This window comes from Hyperolius riggenbachi, chromosome 10 (genome assembly GCF_040937935.1).
Source record: "Hyperolius riggenbachi isolate aHypRig1 chromosome 10, aHypRig1.pri, whole genome shotgun sequence".
Lineage (NCBI taxonomy): Eukaryota > Metazoa > Chordata > Amphibia > Anura > Hyperoliidae > Hyperolius > Hyperolius riggenbachi.
Genome location: NC_090655.1, coordinates 203369694 through 203383456, shown reverse-complemented (window position 1 = coordinate 203383456; position 13763 = coordinate 203369694). Strand labels below are relative to the sequence as shown.

The 13763-nt window shown below is 48.0% G+C and overlaps 1 long non-coding RNA gene across 1 annotated transcript in view; it reads left to right on the top strand.

Annotated features, from left to right (window-relative positions):
- The window catches only part of LOC137536459 (uncharacterized), a 35158-nt gene extending 21826 nt beyond the window's left edge, over positions 1-13332 (top strand). Inside the window, exon 3 of the long non-coding RNA XR_011024562.1 lies at positions 13200-13332. This is a non-coding gene — a long non-coding RNA (uncharacterized lncRNA). The remainder of the gene's footprint in view (positions 1-13199) is intronic.
- Positions 13333-13763: the final 431 nt, after the last annotated feature.

Genomic DNA, 13763 nt, shown 5'->3' with positions numbered 1-13763 from the left:
CTAAGCGCACTTTAAAAGAGAGACTGGGAGAACATTGTGCAAATATACTGAAGGGGAACAGTAAACATCCATTGTCAGCTCACTACAAAGAATTTTATGACTGTTCCTTTAAGGGAACGAAGTTTTGTGCCATAGAGAAAGTTTTGAAGTCATGGAGGGGAGGAGACTTTATTCAACAGATGTCCAGAAGAGAATCGAATTGGATTTATAATCTAAATACACTGAAACCACACAGCTTGAACAGCGAAATAGAGTTGTTTGCCTTTGAATGACAGGCGTTGCCGTTGCCATGACAACTAGTGAGCGTGCACAGCATAAGAGACAGCCCCCTCTAGCCCTCGTGTTGCCAGCTTTGAGAAAGGAAGGCGTTCCTTCCGAAACGTCAGCTTCAGGCATCACGTGTGACGTTACATGCTACGAGGAAGAGGGTGCTTGCATAGAATCAGCACGCAGCGGGGAATTACGCAACTCGCTTACCAACACCACCGCCTCTTTTCCGGGAGCCGGGCAGACTGCCCGACCCTGCTGCCTACATCACGCAGTGTGTCAAGTCTCTCTCATTGTGCTGCCGGCCAGGGCCATTGAGATCGAGCGGCTCCCCCACAGAATGTGTGCAGCTCCAGCGATAAACATCATTCAAACATCATTCAAACTACGAGGATGGTGAGTACTCACCATCATTTGCTCTGCCATTATCGTTTGCTCTGCCAATATCATCTTAGCAGACTAAGCTTAGTGAAGCACTACAAGTTTACAATCAAGATAAGTGCTGAGCATATAACTTATCAGCGGAAACCCCATCGCATGTCAATTATCCATAGCAAGGATTACTTATTTGATGCAGACCAATAAGCCAATCAATTTACAAGTTGAATTTGCATAATATGCTATCTAACATCTATAGTAAAAAGTACTATCTCTGCAAAACAAAAATTATTATTTGCTTCAGGATCATTATCCTAAACGGAACATTATTCTAGAGATCACTCACAGTCAATGTTTACATAAATATTTAATCAATATTACCTATCAACTTTAGGTTTTTAATCCAAGATCAATTAAAACTGTGCAATAATTTTTATGAATTTTATGAATTTATTAAACTTGTCATATGGTATTTACCATTGATTTAATGTTCACTAGCGCTATCTGATATTTTATGTATTCGGAAACAGTTTTATTGGCCCAGGACAGGATGAGCACGGATGTAGCAAAATACTGCAAGGCATGTACTGTCTGTCAGGAGCTGGGAAGGTCCAGGGATTCCTGCGGGGTTCCCTTAGGTCCACAGCCACTTTGCAGGGAACCCCTGCGTGGGCTGGCTGTTGACCTACCCAACCTACTGCCCGTTGTCAGCAGTCCTGGCAGACGCCACATCCGAACGCAGTGGCGCAAACGCCCTGTCCAGAATGGTCCATGTCGGGTCAAACCTGAGGGTAGTGGACAGTGTGAACCGAGCCGCAGGCTCCAATGAGTTATCCCTCTGTACCGGAAGCTCGAGACCCGGCAGCCAGATCAGCGGCAACGCCATACATCTTGTTGATGCCTGGCTGAGGCCTTTTCTCTTGGAGGGAGGTGTCACGGAACAGCCGTGAGAAATGCAGGCGAATCGGGAAGATTCGCGCAAGTCCATTTTCTGATCGCTTCCTGCTTAGATTTGTGCAGTCATTGCAGCGAAATGAATGACATTCCTTCTTTTAAAAGATAGGGTTTTTTTCCTTTTACCAAATGGCAGGAAGCCTTCAGCAGAGTGTCCCAGGCACCCAGCTGTGCTAAGGGCCCATCCATCAGATGAAGTCAGATAAGTAGCCTGACAGAACTAATTTAGATGAGGGAGAGAGAGACTCCCCGGCCCCGATCACAGCAGGGAAGCCGACACGTAGCCTGCTGTCCTAGCTTCAAAGAGCCTTCACCTAGAACTGACCTGCTGTAACTCCTAGATGTATATAATATTCCATAAACTGCTATATGTGTCATATTTCCTGTGTTGCCGGGCTGGCAGGCCCTCCAAACTCACAGAGCATGCCGGGCTTTGCCTGGCTCTGCTACTGAAAAAGTTACAGAACATTCTGAGGAAAGAGCTGCAAGTTAGGCAGTTCGAAAGTGCCCTGATGATACCACAGGGGTTATACCCCTAATGTTTGGTATCAGGGTGCTGGGTAAATCAGGACGGACCTGAAAATGTTAGTAAATCTGCTCTGACCTGTACGGTTCTGTGAGATAGAGCCCATATATGGTTAGATATGATTTTTGGTCCCCAGGGGAAGGGGAGGACTCATCTCATGTTCTAAGGGCGTGTGCGGTTCCCACCCTCACTCCCTGCTACTGGATCAGGGGTGTAAGAATAGCAGAGGACCCAAAATCAATGTCCTCCATTTTGAAACATCATCCGGATTACATCCTTGCCAGCTTGAGGACATGCTGGCATTGGCTTGTTTGGACTTTGCTACTGAACTGAACTGAACTGAAACCAAGAACTTTATGAGTTTTCCCAGAAGGACATATTTCCACGAACTCTAAGTATTTTCTCCCTTTTATTTTCATACTAGCTATTAATGTTTCTATAATTGTTGATTTTAATGATTTTCTGTATATATTAATTATTTATATTGCGTTTTAATTAACGACGCTAACATCATTTGTTTATTCAGCTACTGTAATGAACGGTGGAGCACAGAGAGGATCTGATTACCGGTGATCTGCAGTATCACTGGGAATACAGATATATACCAGATTATAAGTGATCTGCAGTATCACCGATAATCCGATATACCAGCTAACCCCTGTACACCTGAGTAGAGTGTAGTGTTTGGTGTAACAGTAACACTTTAGAGGACTAGGCCTCAGAGCAGTAAGGAGTACTGCACGGATTCCTTCCGAAGACCTGCACTCTCCAAAGCGGGAGGAGTCAGGTTGAGAGAGTAGGAAGGTTTAGTCTGAGAGTGGCACTCTGGAGGAAGTGTTACTGACAGGACGGGGAACAGCCTACAACAGTAAGGTCAGTTCTCGAGGTCGGACAAGCCAGGTTGTAAACACACGGACAGATATGGTACAGATACAGTAGGCAGAGGCGGAGTCTAAGGGACAGGCAAGGTTCGGCAACAGGGTATCAGAAATATCGAGGTACAAGATCAGAGTTCCGGAGGATGGTCAGGCAGGCAAGAGGTCATAACAGATAATCACAATCAAACTAGTACTTTAAGCTATCAACAGAAACTAGCTAAGTGTAGGATTACAGCTCCAGCTGGTCCCGGCACACTTAAGGATCTGACAACAGGTCTGAGTGCTCCCACGTATGTGTTCGCAACGCCAGACAACCAGAAACTGAACAGCCGATAGTATATATACACCTACATATCTCCAGCACCTCCCTAAGTGCTGGACCAATGAGGAGTGGAGCCAGAGTCAGCTGACCAGCCTGGTCAGCTGACTCACTTCTGACTGTCATAAAGTCCCTGCCTCTGTGCGTGCGCACGCGTCATTCTGCCAGAGGGACTGCGTGTCCCAGCCACACCAGCACCGCTCTGTGGTGCCTCTGCAAAGGGGCCATGTGCGCTAACTGCCGCGTCCAACGCGGCGGTTATTCCGCGCTCCACCATGCCCTGCACGGGGACAGCTGCCTCAGAGTGAGTGGAGGCGGCTGCCTCCCCGTGCTCTCTCGCACTGTGCGCGGAAAGAGCCGCCTGCCGCTGAGAGATGGCGGCGGCTCTTCCGCAATTCCTTACAGTACCCCCCCCCCCCCCTAAAGGAGTGGACTCCGGACAGCTCCTTCCAGGCTTTTCCGGATGTAAGGCATGAAACTCCTTCCTTAATTCGTCCGCATGCATGCGACTCCCAGGTACCCATTGCCTCTCTTCAATGCCATACCCTTTCCAATGCACCAGATATTGTACTGAGTTTTGTACTATACGAGAGTCTAAAACCTTCTCGACTTCATATTCAGGTCGATCGTCTATCATTACAGGGGGAGGAGGAGTGGGACCCACATGAACTGCAGGTTTAAGTAGGGACACATGGAAGGACCTTACACCACGCATGCTAGCAGGAAGATCAAGGGTATACGTGACATTGTTGATCGTCCTTGCTACCCAGAACGGACCCACGAACCTGAGCCCCAACTTGGCTGAGGGCTGTCTCAAGGTCAAGTGACGGGTGGACACCCAGACCAAGTCTCCTGGTTGAAATCTCCACTCTAAAGAGCGTCTCTTGTCCGCTTGACCTTTCTGACTCTGAAATGCTTTCACCAGGTTATCCTTTATGACCCACCACATGTCCTTGAATGACCTTTGCTAGGCCTCCAGGGCTGGAAACAGAGTGGACCCAATCGGCAACGGAGAGAATTTAGGTAGTTTCCCGGTTACTATCTGAAACTGACAGAATCCCAAGGAGGAACTCTTTAAGTTATTGTGCGCAAATTCTGCGTAAGGTAAGAATTTAACCCACTCATTCTGCGCTTCGGCAACGTAACATCTTAAAAATTGCTCTAACGATTGGTTGACCCTTTCAGTCTGACCATTGGTCTGTGTAGCCCGACGAAAATGACAGTCTCATGCCCATTTGGTGACAGAATGCCTTCCAAAATTTTGAGACAAACTGGACTCCCCGATCGGATACGATGTCTTCCGGAATGCCATGCAGTCGGAAGATATGGGTGATGAATAAATTGGCCAGTTCCTGAGCCGAGGGGAGTCCCTTCAGGGGCACGAAATGGGCCATTTTACTGAAGCGATCGACTACCACCCAAATGACCGACATGCTCTCAGACCTAGGAAGCTCGCCCACAAAATCCATGGACAAGTGGGTCCATGGTTCACTCGGGGTGGGCAAAGGCTGCAGCGTACCTACAGGTGCCAGCCGGGAGGGCTTGCTTTTTGCGCACACCGCACATTCCCTAACAAACTCCTTGCAGTCTGCTGCTAGAGAGGGCCACCACGCACACCTGGCCACGAGATCTTGCGTTCTAGACGCCCCAGGGTGTCCAGCATTTTTGTGTGAATGGACCATTTCCAGGATCTGGAGACGGAATGGTAACGGGATAAGCAAAACCCCATCTGGTTTCCCTTCCGGGATATCCTGCTGGAAAGGACTCAAAGTTTCCTTCCAGTCCTCCCAAGTCTCGGTAACGGCTAACACCAATTTCCGTGCGACAATGGTCTCGGGGACAGAGGGCTGTGCTGTCTCCGGCTCGAAACACCTAGAGAGTGCATCCGCCTTGGTATTCTTACTACCTGGAGTGTACGTGATCAAGAATGTGAACCTCGAGAAAAACAGGGACCATCGAGCCTGCCGAGGGCTTAATCTCTTAGCCCTCTCGATGTATTCCAGATTCTTGTGGTCGGTATAAACCATGATCGTGTGCTCTGCTCCTTCTAGCCAATGACGCCACTCTTCGAAGGCTAATTTAATAGCTAGGATCTCCCTGTTGCCTATATCGTAGTTTCTCTCTGCAGGAGAGAACCTCCGAGAAAAATAGGCACACGGGTGTAATCTACCCTGTAGGCCTGAACGTTGAGACAGCACAGCCCCCACCCCGACCTCTGAGGCGTCTACCTCAACTATAAAAGGAAAAGAAGTGTCCACGTGTCTTAGTATGGGTGCTGAGCAGAACAGCTCCTTTAAAGTAGAGAATGCCTGTAGGGCCTCGGGAGGCCAGTGAGTGGTGTCTGCCCCTTTCTTTGTAAGACTGGTGAGGGGTGTAACTACTGTGGAGTACCCCTTTATGAACCTTCTGTAATAGTTTTCAAAACCCAAGAACCGTTGTAAAGACTTTAACCCCACCGGCTGTGGCCACTCCAGGACCGCGGAGACCTTGGCAGGGTCCATAGACAGGCCCGAGGTGGAGATTATATATCCCAAAAAGGCGACAGACGTAACCTCGAAAAAACACTTCTCAAGTTTAGCGTACAACAAATTCTGCCTCAGTTTGTCCAGTACAATTCTGACATGGGTTCTGTGTTCAGAGAGGTTGTTAGAAAAGATAAGAATGTCGTCTAGGTAGACTAAAACGAACTTCCCTAACACCTCCCTAAAGACCTCATTAATGAGTTCCTGGAAAACGGCCGGGGCATTACATAACCCGATGGGCATCACCAGGTACTCGTAATGCCCATCAGGTGTATTGAAGGCCGTTTTCCATTCATCGCCCTTTCTTATACGCACCAGATTGTATGCCCCCCCCCCGTAAATCTAGTTTCGAGAAAATCCTTGCATCAGTGACCTGCGTGAATAAATCGTCTATTAACGGCAACGGGTAGCGATTCTTTACTGTGATTTTATTTAGACTCCGGTAATCGATACATGGCAGCAATCCCCCGTCTTTTTTCTTAACAAAAAAGAAACCAGCCCCGGCAGGCGACCGGGACGGGCGAATGAAGCCCTTGGCCAAGTTTTCACGAATATACTCCTGCATGGCTAGTTTTTCAGGTCCAGATAGATTATACAGATGGCCTCGAGGGGGCATACAACCAGAACGGAGGTCAATGGGGCAGTCGAAAGGGCGATGCAGGGGTAATTTATCCGCAGCCTTAGGACAGAACACATCAGCATAATCCGAGTACTGTTCAGGTACTCCTTCCACCTGTACCCTGGTTTGACCTAGCGTCAGTCTCCCTAAACACTGCTGGAAACAATGAGGTGACCATGCTGTTAACTGCCCCGTGGCCCAGTCTATCTGTGGTGAATGTATTTGCAACCACGGCATGCCTAGGATGATAGTGGAGGTGGACATGTGTAATACAAAGAACTGCAATTGTTCTCCATGCAATACCCCAATAGTGACCTTCATCTCTGGAGTCTGTGACAGGGAACAATTCCGTTGCAGGGGAGAATCGTCCACTGCCGTGACTTGGATAGGAGGCTTCACTGGGGTGAGAGGATTACCCAATTTTTTAGCAAATTCAATGCTCATGAAATTAGCCGCTGAGCCTGAATCCACAAAAGCTTCAGTGGCTACAGAATTGTTCTCCCATGTAATCGTACAAGGGAGAAGCAACCTTTTCTCTTTAAGGGGTGGGAATTGTGTGCCTAGGGTGTCACCCCCCACTACTCCTAGGCAAGCCCGTTTCCTGGGTCCTTGGGACCACCTCCTGGCTTGTTGGGGCAATTTCGTACTCTATGACCTTGCTCCGCGCAATATAGACACAACTGCTCTGTCATTCTGCGTCTCCGCTCTACCTGAGACAGTTTTGACCGACCTATCTGCATAGGTTCAGGTGAGGGTAAAACAGGCGAAGGTGGCGTCTCAGGGGGAGCTGCATAGGAGACTAGTTTAACCTGGTCTTTACCCCGGGTTTGTCGCTGGTAGCGCAATCTGCGATCAATCCTGATGGCCGCAGAGATGGCTCCATCAAGTGTCGTGGGCTCCTGCTGACTCAACATGAGACTAGAGACCTCGTCTGACAACCCAGATAGGAAGCGGTCTAACAGGGCGAAGTTGTCCCACCTGGTTGGAGGATGGGGAACCGCCTCCAACAGTAAGGTCGGTTCTCGAGGTCGGACAAGCCAGGTTGTAAACACACGGACAGATATAGTACAGATACAGTAGGCAGAGGCGGAGTCTAAGGGACAGGCAAGGTTCGGCAACAAGGTATCAGAAATATCGAGGTACAAGATCAGAGTTCAGGAGGATGGTCAGGCAGGCAAGAGGTCATAACAGATAATCACAATCAAACTAGTACTATAAGCTATCAACAGAAACTAGCTAAGTGTAGGATTACAGCTCCAGCTGGTCCCGGCACACTTAAGGATCTGACTACAGGTCTGAGTGCTCCCACGTATGTGTTCGCAACGCCAGACAACCAGCAACTGAACAGCCGATAGTATATATACACCTACAAATCTCCAGCACCTCCCTAAGTGCTGGACCAATGAGGAGTGGAGCCAGAGTCAGCTGACCAGCCTGGTCAGCAGACTCACTTCTGACTGTCATAAAGTCCCTGCCTCCATGCGCGCGCACGCGTCATTCTGCCAGAGGGACTACGTGTCCCAGCCACACCAGCACCGCTCTGCGGTGCCTCTGCAAAGGGGCCATAAGCACTAACCGCCGCGTCCAACGCGGCGGTTATTCCGCGCTCCACCATGCCCTGCACGGGGACAGCCGCCTCAGAGTGAGTGGAGGCGGCTGCCTCCCCGTGCTCTCTCGCACTGTGCGCGGAAAGAGCCGCCTGCCGCTGAGACATGGCGGCGGCTCTTCCGCGATTCCTTACAGCTACCCTGCTATTCAGCCGCACAAACTGAACCCTGAGTCACTACTATTGTTGCTAGCTAGACAGAATAGAGTGTGTTTAACCGTTTTTATTTGCAGATCTAGACTCAGCCAGTCAGTGGGTGCCTCTGTCCCATGATAACAGAGGTGGTGGCAGTTATACCCTGAATTAGTGTGTAATTTGTAATTACCGTAACTCACAGGCTCCCTTCAAGTCGGTCTGCTGCCAAAATTCCAGCGGTTTCTGCGCACCGATTGCGACCACAGCTTGCATGGTCTGTGTGCTGAAACCGATTGGAAGGCATTGTGTGGTCCGGCCACTAGGGGTCCTGTGACAGACAGCGAAGCGGATGTATCAGGCAGAGAGGAGGTGGCAGGAGAGAGAGGAGGTGGCAGGTGACCTGCCTGCAAGCTGTGGAGGTGTCACAAGTTGGTCCGCTGCATAGCCACGTACTCCCTGCTTGCCCTCGGTCACTGGGTCGACCCAATGGGCTGTGTAGGTAATGTAGCGGCCCTGAACGTGCTTGGCAGACCAGGCATTCATGGTCAGGTGGACCCTTGACCCAACGCTGTGTGCCAGAGATGACACCACTTGCCTCTCCATTTCACGGTGCAGTTTGGGTATCGCCTTTTTAGAGAAATAATTGCGTCCTGGCATCTTCCACTGTGGTGTCCCAATGGCCACAAATTTACAGAAGGCCTCAGAGTCCACCAGCTTGTATGGTAACAACTGGTGAGCTAACAGTTCCGCCATGCCAGCTGTCAGACGCCGGGCAAGAGGGTGACTGGCAGAAATTGGCTTCTTCCGCTCAAAGATTTTCTTCACAGACACCTGGCTGCTGTGGGCAGAGGAGCAGGAACCACTCAAGGTTAGCGGCAGAGTGGAGGAGGGTGGCTGTGAAGGTGCAAGGGAGAAAGCGGCTGAAGATGCTGCACCTGAAGGAGGAAGAGGAGAAGGAGGGTGGCTTTTCTTTTGTGTGCTGCTTTTGCTCAGGTGCTCTTCCCATTGCAGTTTGTGCCTTTTCTCCAGGTGCCTTCGTAAGGCACTTGTCCCTACGTGAGTGTTGGCCTTTCCACGGCTCAATTTTTGGAGGCAGAGAGAACAGATAGCATTGCTCCGATCTGAGGCAGACACACTAAAAAATGTCCAAACCGCTGAGCCCCCCTGGGGTGATGGCACTATGGTACCACAGCAGCTTACGTTAAAGGGCATGTTGGCTGGCTGTCCATAGGTGGCGATACATGGCGCCGGACACTGCCATCAGCTGTTTCTGATGACGAGCTCCCCCTGATTCTTTCAGGAACGCGTCTCCTCCTACTCCTCTCTGACTCCCCCTCTGAACTGTCCCCCTGTTCATCTCCTCTATTGGGAACATACGTGGGATCCGTATCATCGTCATCATCATAATCATCCTGCCCAGCTTCGCTTGCCTCAGACACCTCCAAAACTGCACCAACAGCAGGTACTTCATCATCCTCCTCCTCACACGTTACGTCCATAGTATCGCCAAACTCACACATATGAGGTGGTGTAACTTGCTTAGCGCCTTCATCTTGTTGTTGCAGTAGTGGCTGGGAATCAGTGATTTCACCACCAAATAACTCCCTCAAAGTGTCAAATGCAGCAGATGTGGTGCTTGTAGTAGCGCTGGTGGCTGCGGGGGATGAGGTGTTCTGTGTTAAATAGTCAACCACGTCCTGACAATCTTGGGAGTTGATGGGACGTGCCTTCTTCTGTGCACTGGGCCAGGGTCGCACAAAATCACATCAACACGACCTCGCACAGACCTGCCGGGTGGCCTTCCTCTGGGTCTGCCTCTACCTCTTCCTCTACCTGGTTTGTCCGTTTTGTCCATATCGGGGGGATGAAGTGAAAGGTATGCACTGACTTGACTAATAAAATATGCAGCCACACAGGTGCAGTTAATAGGTATGCACAGAGTGGTATATCACACTGCGTGCACTCACGTAGGTAGGTGGGTGCACTGAACACAACAGGTAGGTATATGCAGTGATGAGGTGGGTTCACTGAACACAACAGGTAGGTATATGCAGTGATGAGGTGGGTTCACTGAACACAACAGGTAGGTATATGCAGTGATGAGGTGGGTGCACTGAACACAACAGGTAGGTATATGCAGTGATGAGGTGGGTTCACTGAACACAACAGGTAGGTATATGCAGTGATGAGGTGGGTGCACTCAACACAACAGGTAGGTATATGCAGTGATGGGTATTACAATGTGCACCTGCTGTCACACACACAGGTAGTCACTGAATGTGCTGGGCCTGGTAGTGGCACACACACGGTATGAATTAGCAAGGCTGTCTATGCAACACAAGTGTCAGTGGGACACACAGAAAAAAAAATAGATCACAAGAACAAGATTAGCTCTCAAAAGAGCTGTTGTGGGGTGCTATTTTAGCAATAAGAATCAGCCAGGAGCAAGCTAACAAGCCTATACCAGCCTAACTAATCTTTCCCTATGAGAGTCTGCCAGCACCTGTCCCTTCTCTCACTATTGCAGGCACACGAGTGAGTGTAATGGCCGGTGGAGCCAGCCTTATATAAGGGGGGAGTGGCTCCAGGAGAGAGTGCAGCCTGATTGGCTACAATGTGCCTGCTGACTGTGATGTAGAGGGTCAAAATTGCCCCTAGTGGTGCACTGTGGGGGCGAACCGAACTTCCGGAAAAGTTCGCCTTGGATGGTGAACGCGAACCACTGGAAGTTCGCCTGGAACCGTTTACCGGCGAACCGTTCGGGCCATCTCTACACATCTGTACTTGTTTCTGTGGGTTCTTCAGCAGGTAGATTCAGTACTGTTAATAAAGGATAATAATAATAAACCTCATCTTATTCTGAATAAGTATCATGGCTTTGCCAGTCATCAGTGTCAATACTTCTGGCCCAGTATCCGTATGTGACTTGAGGAAGTCCAGAAATGCAGCAAAGCTGTATTCTCTCCGGTGTTTGGACCCTGAACCACTTTTTTTGTTCAACTTTCTGCTTCTCCAACTCCCCTTTGAAGTTATCATGAACAGATTTCCATCTGGTTCTCAACTGATCAGCTGCAAAAAATAAAATAATACATGAGGGTTTTTGTTTACACTTGCAGATTTCTTGCAACAGGACATACGTATGCAGCACTACATTACTAATATAGGTTGGGGATGTCCACTATCCAGAACATAGTTTTGGATACCTGCATAAACATCTGGCTGGAACTGCAACTGGACAACTTCAGACCCTGGACCAGGCCCTTGGCCTAACACCCAGTCACCTGCCTATCCCTGCATTTTTATTTGTGATGAGGCCTTTGCCCTTTCAGAGAATGTCACGTGGCATTTTTCCCAAAGAGCCATGGCAGCAGAAAAAAAAACTTTTGCAACTAAGCAAAGGAAGGAAAGTGGTGGAATGCACCTTTGGCATCCTAGTTAACAAGTATACCTTTTACTACACTGGCATGCACTTGATACCATCAAATGCAGTGATTGTTGTGAGGGCTACCTGCCTCCTACATAACTATGTGTGAACTATGGAAGGAAACATAGTTGAAGAGGATGTCATCCCTCCCACATTTAAAAATTAGGGTGGTGCTATGTTAAGAGCAACCCAGAGTGCACTCATAATTACAGAGCATATGACTAAATATTTAATTACTAGAGAGGGTGGTATACAACTTTAAAAAGCATTACTAGCATTCGTTTTTGTTTTTTTTAATAAGCAAATCACTTGGTATTGTATGATTGGAGAATTGTACACAAGTATTTTTTTTCTATTATTCATAAAAAAACAAATCCATACATTTGTGGCTGGTTGCTAAAATGACATTAGAAGAAGCATTGATGCTAAAATCACACAGCCTCTGAAAGCCCACATTTCTGTGTTTGTATCAGGCCTTATATAAAGGGGGTCATGTTCGGGTTTTAGCTCTGTTAGCTCTCACTGCAAACAGGAAGTGCAGGCTGACCTGGAAACACTTCACATTGAAATAGTCACAGAAAAAAAATTGTGTAAGCAATCGCCACATAAAGCGATTTTGTAAGCGTTTTGCATATTTTCTATACGTTCCATTACAGCTAAATTGCCCCCAAAATGGTGCAGGCAGAGCTTTCATCAGAGAAAGCCGACAAAACGCGCTGATATGAACACTCCCATAAGGAATCATTGCACAAGTGCTTTTAGGGTAATTTTAAGAATTGCTGGCACTGAAAAAAAGCAAAAACATCCTAGGTGTGAACAAGCTCTTACTGCTTTGTTTTTTATGCCAGTTCGCCTGAAGGGTTATTTTAAACAGGAGATAAGAAAAATGATCTTCTAGAAGAAAACTTAGGAGAAAAGGTGAATTGAATAAGGAGGTCCTTAGTATCATTCTACATAAAAATATTTAAAGGGAACCTTATTCTTAAAAAAAAATATGAATTTAACTTACCTAGGGCTTCTACCAGCCCCCTGCAGCCACCCTGTGCCTGCACCATAACTGAATGCTCCTTCAGTCCCCTGCAGCTCCCCTCTTTTAGCCTGTTGACTGGACAAGTTGACAACCACTGCGCATGCGCAGCCCTGGCCACGTGAGTCCACAACTGTGCTGCCGTCATCAGGAGCGCTTTGCGCACATGCAGTAGAGATTATATTTATATGATTTATGTTCACTTTAAGTGATATTAAATAAAGAAGATTGATGAAACTATGCTGTTGTCTAGAAAGCGCTGTGTTCACAAGCAGGCTCCAACCTGCGCATGGACTCTGTGAGTGGAGTGACCTCTCAGCAAGAAGAGAAGCTGTCTGCTTTAGGTTTTCCAATGTATCAGGCTTTGTATTGTAGAGCCTTTGTGAATCAGGCCCAGCACATAATTTCTTTTACTGTATATTGCCACACATGATTATTTTAATGTTTTTTTGTTTTTTCTTGTAGAATATTAGCAAAATTAAGGCTTATGTTACATTTGTATTAATATATACATAAGTTTTTTGTCTTCTCTATTATATTTTAGCAAATTATAGTGATTCAAGTTCCTCCCCAAGCTTTCCCAGCAGCTTCCAATCAGCCTCCTGCTCATGTGGTCCAAGGAGAGAAGAAGTAGAAGGCAGAAAACTGGAAAAGCTAACAGCATACAAGGAAATAATAAATCCTGCCTGAATGAAAGCTCTTGTGTCAAATTAATAATCATAGCATCACAATAACACATTAATAAATGTAATGTTCAGAAAACATTGGGGGGAGGGGGGGGGATGCTTGTGGTATGGAAAAATGTAATGCACAACTTCAGGCAATCATTGTTCTACAGTCCTGTGCAGGCACTCAGTGCAAGTACGTTTGTAGCCTTTTTTTCACTCCAGGCAAGAAGTCCTGTGTCGCCCCCCCACCCACTACATTACTAATATAGATTGGGGATGTCCAGTATCCAGAACAGGGGAGGACTGGCCAGGGGGGAAGGGGGGAGATTTCCCCCCAGGCTGCCTCTCTTTTAATGGTTTAGGGCTGGCTGATCCACAACTGCTTCGATAATTATCCAATCAGATGAAAATCTGTGCCGCCACAAGCATGCCCAATCAAC